This window comes from Zea mays, chromosome 1, assembly GCF_902167145.1.
Source record: "Zea mays cultivar B73 chromosome 1, Zm-B73-REFERENCE-NAM-5.0, whole genome shotgun sequence".
NCBI lineage: Eukaryota > Viridiplantae > Streptophyta > Magnoliopsida > Poales > Poaceae > Zea > Zea mays.
The window spans coordinates 257764414-257775782 of record NC_050096.1 but is presented as its reverse complement, the minus strand read 5'-3'; positions in this window follow the sequence as shown (position 1 = coordinate 257775782).

Genomic DNA, 11369 nt, shown 5'->3' with positions numbered 1-11369 from the left:
GCTCAGCCCCAGAAGACGACGAACTCCGCTTCGCCCGACCCTAGGGCTCGGACTTAGCCCTGGCCTCAGCCGACGGTCTCCGCCTCGCCCGACCCAGGGGCTCGGACTCGACCTCGGCCACGGAAGACAGACTCGACCTCAACCTCGGAGGAGCCTCCACATCGCCCAACCTAGGGCGCGGACCGACCACGTCAGCAGGAGGCGCCATCATTACCCTACCTCAAGCTGACTCAGGCTATGGGGAACAAGACCGACGTCCCGTCTGGCTCGCTCCGCCAGACAAGTAATGATGGCACCCCGCACGCTCTCGGACGATGGTGGCTCTCAGTCCCCTTACGGAAGCAAGAGGACGTCAGCAAGGACTCAACATCCCCGACAGCTGTCCTTCCGCCAGGCTCCAGCGCTCCTCCGACGGCCACGACACCACACGAACTGGGTGCCAAAACCTCTCCGGCTGCCACGATGGCATGTACTTAGGGCGCTAGCTCTCCTCCGCTAGACACGTTAGCACTTTGCTACACCCCCATTGTACACCTGGATCCTCTCCTTGCGCCTATAAAAGGAAGGACCAGGGCCCTCTTATAGAGGGTTGGCCGCGCGGGGAAGAGGACGGGATGGGCGCTCGCGTGAGGCCGCTCGCTCCCCCTCCCGCGTGGACGCTTGTAACCCCCTACTGCAAGCGCACCCGACCCGGGCGCGGGACAAACACGAAGGCCGCGGGATTTCCACCTCTCTCTCTCTCTCGCTCCGGCCGCCTGTTCTTCCCCCCTTCGCGCTCTGTCTCGCGCCGACCCATCTGGGCTGGGGCACGCGGCGACATTTCACTCGTCGGCCCAGGGACCCCCCGGTCTCGAAACGTCGACAGTTGGCGCGCCAGGTAGGGGCCTGCTGCGTGTTGACGAACAGCTTCCCGTCAAGCTCCAGATGGGCAGTCTCCAGCAACCTTTCTAGCCCGGGACGGTGCTCCATTTCGGGAGTCTTGAGTTCATGTCCCTCAACGGCAGCTACAACATGATGCTCCTTCCCCCTGAAAGGGAATTAGGCTTACACCTAGTTCCTAAATAATTTTGGTGGTTGAATTGCCCAACACAAATCTTTGGACTAACTAGTTTGCCCAAGTGTATAGATTATACAGGTGTAAAAGGTTCACACTCAGCCAATAAAAAGACCAAGTTTTGGATTCAATAAAGGAGCAAAGGGGCAACCGAGGGCACCCCTGGTCTGGCGCACCGGACTGTCCGGTGTGCCACCGGACAGTGAACAGTACCTGTCCGGTGCACCAGGGGACTCAGACTCAAACTCTTCACTCTCGGGATTTCTCGGAAGCTGGCGCGCTATAATTCACCGGACTGTCCGGTGTGCACCGGACATGTCCGGTGCTCCAAGGAAGCGCGGTCTCCAGAACTCGCCAGCCTCGGGTTCGCGCGGCAGCCGCTCCGCTAAAATTCACCGGACTGTCCGGTGTGCACCGGACTGTCCGGTGTGCCAGCGGAGCAACGGCTCCCTGCGGCGCCAACGGCTCCCTGCGGAACATTTAATGCGCGCACAGCGCGCGCAGAAGTCAGAATCGCCCATACCGGTGCACCGGACATCAAACAGTACATGTCCGGTGTGCACCGGACACCCAGGGAGGCCCACAAGTCAGAAGCTCCAACGGTCAGAATCCAACGGCAGTGATGACGTAGCAGGGGCACCGGACTGTCCGGTGTGCACCGGACTGTCCGGTGCGCCATCGAGCAGACGCCTCCAGCCAACGGTCAAGTTTGGTGGTTGGGGCTATAAATACCCCAACCACCCCACCATTCATGGCATCCAAGTTTTCCACTTCTCAACTACTACAAGAGCTCTAGCATTCAATTCTAGACACACTAAAGAGATCAAATCCTCTCCAATTCCGCACAAAGCCCTAGTGACTAGTGAGAGTGATTTGCCGTGTTCATTTGAGCTCTTGCGCTTGGATTGCTTCTTTTCTTTCTCACTTGTTCTTGAGATCACAACTCCATTGTAATCAAGGCAAGAGGCACCAATTGTGTGGTGGCCCTTGCGGGGAAGTTTTGTTCCCGGCTTTGATTAGAGAAGAAAAGCTCACTCGGTCCGAGGGACCGTTTGAGAGAGGGAAGGGTTGAAAGAGACCCGGCCTTTGTGGCCTCCTCAACGGGGAGTAGGTTTGCAAGAACCGAACCTCGGTAAAACAAATCTCCGTGTCTCACTTGCTTATTCGCTTGGGATTTGTTTTGCGCCCTCTCTCTCGGACTCGTTTATATTTCTAACGCTAACCCGGCTTGTAGTTGTTTTTATATTTGTAAATTTCAGTTTCGCCCTATTCACCCCCCCTCTAGGCGACTATCAATTGGTATCAGAGCCCGGTGCTTCATTAGAGCCTAACCGCTCGAAGTGATGTCGGGAGATCACGCCAAGAAGGAGATGGAGACCGGCGAAAAGCCCACTACAAGCCACGGGAGCACTTCATCGGAAGAGTCCCGCACCAAAAGGAGAGAGAAGAAGAAGAGCTCCTCCAACAAAGGGAAGGAGAAGAAATCTTCTTCTCACCACAAAGAGAAGAAGGAAAAATCTTCTTCCCACAAGCCGCATCGGAAAGGCGACAAGCACAAGAGGATGAGGAAGGTCGTCTACTACGAGACCGACACCTCATCAACATCGACCTCCGACTCCGATGCGCCCTCCGTCACTTCTAAGCGCCAAGAGCGCAAGAAGTATAGTAAGATCCCCCTACGCTACCCTCGCATTTCCAAACATACACCTTTACTTTCCGTCCCACTAGGCAAACCACCAACTTTTGATGGTGAAGATTACGCTAGGTGGAGCGATTTAATGCGATTTCATCTAATCTCGCTCCACAAAAGCATATGGGATGTTGTTGAGTTTGGTGCGCAGGTACCATCCGTAGGGGATGAGAACTATGATGAGGATGAGGTAGCCCAAATCGAGCACTTCAACTCACAAGCCACAACAATTCTCCTCGCCTCACTAAGTAAAGAAGAATATAACAAAGTACAAGGGTTGAAGAACGCCAAGGAGGTTTGGGATGTACTCAAAACCGCGCACGAGGGAGATGAGCTCACCAAGATCACCAAGCGGGAAACAATCGAGGGAGAGCTCGGTCGGTTCCGGCTTCACAAAGGGGAGGAGCCACAACACATGTACAACCGGCTCAAGACTTTGGTAAACCAAGTGCGCAACCTCGGGAGCAAGAAGTGGGACGACCACGAAGTGGTAAATGTTATTTTAAGATCTCTCATTTTTCTAAATCCCACTCAAGTTCAATTGATTCGTGGTAATCCTAGATACACTAAAATGACCCCCGAGGAAGTTATCGGGCATTTTGTAAGTTTTGAGTGCATGATAGAAGGCTCGAGGAAAATCAACGAGCTTGGCGACACATCCGAAGCTCAACCCGTTGCATTCAAGGCGACGGAAGAAAAGAAGGAGGAGTCTACACCAAGTCGACAACCAATAGACGCCTCCAAGCTTGACAATGAGGAGATGGCGCTCGTCATCAAGAGCTTTCGCCAAATCCTCAAACAAAGGAGGGGGAAAGACTACAAGTCCCGCTCCAAGAAGGTTTGCTACAAATGTGGTAAGCCCGGTCATTTTATTGCTAAATGTCCTATGTCTAGTGACAGTGACCGAGGCGACGACAAGAAGGGGAGAAGAAAGGAGAAGAAGAGGTACTACAAGAAGAAGGGCGGCGATGCCCATGTTTGTCGGGAGTGGGACTCCGACGAAAGCTCTAGCGACTCCTCCGACGACGAGGACGCCGCCAACATCGCCGTCACCAAGGGACTCCTCTTCCCCAACGTCGGCCACAAGTGCCTCATGGCAAAGGACGGCAAAAAGAAGGTTAAAACTAACTCCTCCACTAAATATGAGTCTTCTAGTGATGATAATGCTAGTGATGAGGAAGATAATTTGCGTTCCCTTTTTGCCAACCTTAACATAGCTCAAAAGGAAAAATTGAATGAATTGGTTAGTGCTATTCATGAAAAAGATGACCTTTTGGACTCCCAAGAGGATTGTCTAATTAAAGAAAACAAAAAACATGTTAAGGTTAAAAAGGCTTATGCTCTTGAAATTGAGAAATGTGAAAAATTATCTAGTGAGCTAAGCACTTGTCGTGAGATGATTGACAATCTTAGAAATGAAAATGCTATTTTAAATGCTAAGGTTGATTTACATGTTTGCAATGTTTCAACTTCAAATCCTAGAGATGATAATGTTGATTTACTTGCTAGGATTGATGAGTTGAATGCTTCTCTAGCTAGCCTTAAAATTGAAAATGAGAAATTACTTGTTAAGGCTAAAGATCTTGATGTTTGCAATGCTACTATTTCCGACCTTAGAACTAAAAATGACATATTACAAACTAAGGTTGTAGAATTAAAATCTTGCAAACCATCTACATCTATTGTTGAGCATGTATCCATTTGTACTAGATGTAGAAATGTTGATATTGATGCTATTCATGATCATATGATCTTAATTAAGCAACAAAATGATCATATAGCTAAACTTGATGCTAAAATTGTCGAGCACAACTTAGAAAATGAGAAATTTAAATTTGCTCGTAGCATGCTTTATAATGGGAGACGCCCTGGCATTAAGGATGGCATTGGCTTCCAAAGGGGAGACAATGTCAAACTTAATGCCCCTCCTAAAAATTTGTCTAACTTTGTTAAGGGCAAGGCTCCCATGCCTCAGGATAACGAGGGTTACATTTTGTACCCTGCCGGTTATCCCGAGAGCAAAATTAGGAGAATTCATTCTAGGAAGTCTCACTCTGGCCCTAATCATGCTTTTATGTATAAGGGTGAGACATCTAGCTCTAGGCAACCAACCCGTGCCAAGTTGCCTAGAAAGAAAACTTCTAATGCATCAAATGATCATGCCATTTCATTTAAAACTTTTGATGCTTCTTATGTGCTTACTAACAAATCCGGCAAGGTAGTTGCCAAGTTTGTTGGGGGCAAACACAAGGGTTCCAAGACTTGTGTTTGGGTACCCAAAGTTCTTGTATCTAATGCCAAAGGACCCAAAACCGTTTGGGTACCTAAAGTCAAGAACTAAAATTGTTTTGTAGGTTTATGCATCCGGAGGCTCAAGCTGGATACTCGACAGCGGGTGCACAAACCACATGACCGGGGAGAAAAGGATGTTCTCCTCTTATGAGAAAAACAAAGATCCCCAACGAGCTATCACATTCGGGGATGGAAATCAAGGTTTGGTCAAAGGATTGGGTAAAATTGCTATATCTCCTGACCATTCTATTTCCAATGTTTTTCTTGTTGATTCTTTAGATTACAACTTGCTTTCTGTTTCACAATTATGTCAAATGGGCTACAACTGTCTCTTTACTGATGTAGGTGTCACTGTCTTTAGAAGAAGTGATGATTCAATAGCATTTAAGGGTGTGTTAGAGGGTCAGCTATACCTAGTAGATTTTGATAGAGCTGAGCTCGACACATGCTTAATTGCTAAGACTAACATGGGTTGGCTCTGGCACCGCCGACTAGCCCATGTTGGGATGAAGAATCTTCATAAGCTTCTAAAGGGAGAGCACATTTTAGGATTAACAAATGTTCATTTTGAGAAAGACAGGATTTGTAGCGCATGCCAGGCGGGGAAGCAAGTTGGAGTCCATCATCCACACAAGAACATCATGACGACCGACAGGCCGCTTGAGCTACTCCACATGGATCTATTCGGCCCGATTGCTTACATAAGCATCGGCGAGAGTAAGTATTGTCTTGTAATAGTGGATGATTATTCTCGCTTCACTTGGGTATTCTTTTTACAGGAAAAATCTCAAACCCAAGAGACCTTAAAGGGATTCTTGAGACGGGCTCAAAATGAGTTCGCCTTAAGGATCAAGAAAATAAGAAGCGACAACGGGACGGAGTTCAAGAACTCTCAAATTGAAGGCTTCCTTGAGGAGGAGGGCATCAAGCATGAGTTCTCTTCTCCCTACACACCTCAACAAAATGGTGTAGTGGAGAGGAAGAATCGAACTCTTTTGGACATGGCAAGAACCATGCTTGATGAGTACAAGACACCGGACCGGTTTTGGGCCGAAGCGGTCAACACCGCCTGCTACGCCATCAACCGGTTATATCTTCACCGAATCCTCAAGAAGACATCATATGAACTCCTAACCGGTAAAAAGCCCAACATTTCATACTTTAGAGTTTTTGGTAGCAAATGCTTTATTCTTGTTAAAAGAGGTAGAAAATCTAAATTTGCTCCTAAAACTGCAGAAGGCTTTTTACTTGGTTATGACTCAAACACAAGGGCATATAGGGTCTTTAACAAGTCCACTGGACTAGTTGAAGTCTCATGTGACGTTGTGTTTGATGAAACTAACGGCTCTCAAGTAGAGCAAGTTGATCTTGATGAGATAGGTGAAGAACAGGCTCCATGCATCGCGCTAAGGAACATGTCCATCGGGGATGTGTGTCCTAAGGAATCCGAAGAGCCTCCAAATGCACAAGATCAACCATCATCCTCCGTGCAAGCATCTCCACCAACTCAAAATGAGGATGAGGCTCAAGATGATGAAGAGCAAAATCAAGAAGATGAGCCACCTCAAGATGATAGCAATGATCAAGGGGGAGATGCAAATGATCAAGAAAAGGAGGATGAGGAAGAACCAAGACCGCCTCACCCAAGAGTCCACCAAGCAATCCAACGAGATCACCCCGTCGACACCATCCTCGGCGACATCCATAAGGGGGTAACCACTCGATCTCGCGTTGCACATTTTTGTGAACATTACTCTTTTGTTTCCTCTATTGAGCCACACAGGATAGAGGAAGCACTTCAAGATTCGGATTAGGTGGTGGCAATGCAAGAGGAGCTCAACAATTTCACAAGAAACGAGGTATGGCATTTAGTTCCACGTCCTAACCAAAATGTTGTAGGAACCAAATGGGTCTTCCGCAACAAGCAAGATGAGCATGGTGTGGTGACAAGGAACAAAGCTCGACTCGTGGCCAAAGGGTATTCACAAGTCGAAGGTTTGGATTTCGGTGAAACCTATGCACCCGTAGCTAGGCTTGAGTCAATTCGCATACTATTGGCCTATGCTACTTACCATGGCTTTAAGCTTTATCAAATGGACGTGAAGAGTGCCTTCCTCAATGGACCAATCAAGGAAGAGGTCTATGTTGAGCAACCTCCCGGCTTTGAAGACAGTGAGTATCCTAACCATGTTTATAGGCTCTCTAAGGCGCTTTATGGGCTCAAGCAAGCCCCAAGAGCATGGTATGAATGCCTTAGAGATTTCCTTATTATTAATGGCTTCAAAGTTGGCAAGGCCGATCCTACACTCTTTACTAAAACTCTTGAAAATGACTTGTTTGTATGCCAAATTTATGTTGATGATATTATATTTGGGTCTACTAACGAGTCTACATGTGAAGAGTTTAGTAGGATCATGACACAGAAATTCGAGATGTCGATGATGGGGGAGTTGAAGTATTTTCTAGGATTCCAAGTCAAGCAACTCCAAGAGGGCACCTTCATTAGCCAAACGAAGTACACTCAAGACATTCTAACCAAGTTTGGGATGAAGGATGCCAAACCCATCAAGACACCCATGGGAACTAATGGGCATCTCGACCTCGACACGGGAGGTAAGTCCGTGGATCAAAAGGTATACCGGTCGATGATTGGTTCATTGCTTTATTTATGTGCATCTCGACCGGACATTATGCTTTCCGTTTGCATGTGTGCAAGATTCCAATCCGACCCTAAGGAATCACACCTTACGGCCGTAAAACGAATCTTGAGATATTTGGCTTATACACCTAAGTTTGGGCTTTGGTACCCTCGGGGATCCACATTTGATTTACTTGGTTATTCGGATGCCGATTGGGCGGGGTGTAAAATCAATAGGAAGAGCACATCGGGGACTTGCCAATTCTTGGGAAGATCCTTGGTGTCTTGGGCTTCAAAGAAGCAAAATTCGGTCGCTCTTTCAACCGCCGAAGCCGAGTACATTGCCGCAGGTCATTGTTGCGCGCAATTGCTTTGGATGAGGCAAACCCTGCGGGACTACGGTTACAAATTAACCAAAGTCCCTTTGCTATGTGATAATGAGAGTGCAATCAAAATGGCCGACAATCCCGTCGAGCATAGCCGCACTAAGCACATAGCCATTCGGTATCATTTTCTTAGGGATCACCAACAAAAGGGGGATATCGAGATTTCTTACATTAATACTAAAGATCAATTAGCCGATATCTTTACCAAGCCACTTGATGAACAATCTTTTACCAGACTTAGGCATGAGCTCAATATTCTTGATTCTAGAAATTTCTTTTGCTAAGCTTGCACACATAGCTCGTTTGAATACCTTTGATCATATCTCTTTTATATGCTATGACTAATGTGTTTTCAAGTCTATTTCAAACCAAGTCATAGGTATATTGAAAGGGAATTGGAGTCTTCGGCGAAGACAAAGGCTTCCACTCCGTAACTCATGCTTCGCCATCACTCCGAGCAACTCTCTTCTTTGGGGGAGAAATGAGCATCAAGGAAAAGGACTTCATCCTTGGGGGAGAGGGTAAGAGCTCAAAAGCTAAAGGACCGGATTTCGTCTTTGGTATAATCTTAACTCATTTACTTATGACCAAAGGGGAAGAAATTACTTCGAGGGCTCTAATGATTCCGTTTTTGGCGATTCATGCCAAAAAGGGGGAGAAATGAGCCCAAAGCAAAAGGACCGCACCACCACCACCAAATTCAAAAACTTAGTGCTTTCCAAAAGTATTTATCATTTGGTATCCTATTGTGTTCAAAAGGGGGAGAAAGTAGTATTTCAAAAATGGTATATCAAAACCCTCTTGAACACTAAGAGGTGGATCTCTTTTAGGGGGAGTTTTGTTAAGTCAAAAGAAAAGCATTTGAAACAGGGGAAGACAATTTCAAATCTTGAAAATGCTTTGCAAACTCTCATTCATTTACCTTTGACAATTTGCAAAAGATCTTTGAAATGGATTTACAAAAAGAATTTGCAAAAACAAAACATGTGGTGCAAACGTGGTCCAAAATACTAAATAAAGAAAGAAACATTCCTTGCATATCTTGTAAGTAGTTATAATTCCAAGCAACCTTTACACTTACATTATGCAAACTAGTTCAATTATGCACTTCTCTATTTGCTTTGGTTTGTGTTGGCATCAATCACCAAAAAGGGGGAGATTGAAAGGGAATTAGGCTTACACCTAGTTCCTAAATAATTTTGGTGGTTGAATTGCCCAACACAAATCTTTGGACTAACTAGTTTGCCCAAGTGTATAGATTATACAGGTGTAAAAGGTTCACACTCAGCCAATAAAAAGACCAAGTTTTGGATTCAATAAAGGAGCAAAGGGGCAACCGAGGGCACCCCTGGTCTGGCGCACCGGACTGTCCGGTGTGCCACCGGACAGTGAACAGTACCTGTCCGGTGCACCAGGGGACTCAGACTCAAACTCTTCACTCTCGGGATTTCTCGGAAGCTGGCGCGCTATAATTCACCGGACTGTCCGGTGTGCACCGGACATGTCCGGTGCTCCAAGGAAGCGCGGTCTCCAGAACTCGCCAGCCTCGGGTTCGCGCGGCAGCCGCTCCGCTAAAATTCACCGGACTGTCCGGTGTGCACCGGACTGTCCGGTGTGCCAGCGGAGCAACGGCTCCCTGCGGCGCCAACGGCTCCCTGCGGAACATTTAATGCGCGCACAGCGCGCGCAGAAGTCAGAATCGCCCATACCGGTGCACCGGACATCAAACAGTACATGTCCGGTGTGCACCGGACACCCAGGGAGGCCCACAAGTCAGAAGCTCCAACGGTCAGAATCCAACGGCAGTGATGACGTAGCAGGGGCACCGGACTGTCCGGTGTGCACCGGACTGTCCGGTGCGCCATCGAGCAGACGCCTCCAGCCAACGGTCAAGTTTGGTGGTTGGGGCTATAAATACCCCAACCACCCCACCATTCATGGCATCCAAGTTTTCCACTTCTCAACTACTACAAGAGCTCTAGCATTCAATTCTAGACACACTAAAGAGATCAAATCCTCTCCAATTCCGCACAAAGCCCTAGTGACTAGTGAGAGTGATTTGCCGTGTTCATTTGAGCTCTTGCGCTTGGATTGCTTCTTTTCTTTCTCACTTGTTCTTGAGATCACAACTCCATTGTAATCAAGGCAAGAGGCACCAATTGTGTGGTGGCCCTTGCGGGGAAGTTTTGTTCCCGGCTTTGATTAGAGAAGAAAAGCTCACTCGGTCCGAGGGACCGTTTGAGAGAGGGAAGGGTTGAAAGAGACCCGGCCTTTGTGGCCTCCTCAACGGGGAGTAGGTTTGCAAGAACCGAACCTCGGTAAAACAAATCTCCGTGTCTCACTTGCTTATTCGCTTGGGATTTGTTTTGCGCCCTCTCTCTCGGACTCGTTTATATTTCTAACGCTAACCCGGCTTGTAGTTGTTTTTATATTTGTAAATTTCAGTTTCGCCCTATTCACCCCCCTCTAGGCGACTATCACCCCCGCCGTGCGACAGCGACAATGGCGGCCGACAACCCGCCCGCCGGCGGCAGAATCGACGATGTCTTCCCCGCGTGGCGGAAGAACAACATTCGAGCTCACCCCGCCCTCTCCCCCGCCGACGGAGGAGGAGGCGGGGCAACCAAGGCCAAGCAGGAGGCGACACCTCGTCGGCTGTCGAGCGAGTCGACGGCGCCGGTGCCCCAACGGGGGGCGCGTCGAGCATTGACCTCGCGTTTGAGACGAAGACGAGCGCCGTCTCCCCGCAACACGCCAATTCCAAGCAAACAGACGATGCCAGCACGCTCGCGAAAGGCTTGCTGGGCGTCACCCTCGTACCTGTGACGACGGTGCAGTCAGTCCCTGACGTGACTTCGTCACCGCCCGTCGACCAAGAGGTACCCACCGGTTCCCATCTCACGTCTCTTGGATTCAGCCTCGACCCGTCAAGCGGCTTCGCTTTGGCGGGCGCTCTCGTAGAGGCGAGTCCAAACCCTCTGGGGTATCGTATGCGGTCACCCTAGGACCGGCTGACGGACGTCTCGACCTACGGGCCCTCGGGGTCCGAGGAAGATGATGAGCCCGACTTCTGTTGGGACTTCTCCGGACTTGGTAACCCCAGTGCCGTGCGGGACTTCATGACCGCATGCGACTACTGCCTTTCCGACTATTCCGACGGTAGCCGCAGCCTCGGCGACGAGGACTGCGGCCCAAGTCGCGAATGTTTCCACGTCGATCTAGGGGGTCCCTCCGAAGGCAACCATCTCGGTATGCCGGAGAACGGTGATCTCCCTAGGCCTGTGCCTCACGTTGACATCCTACGGGAGC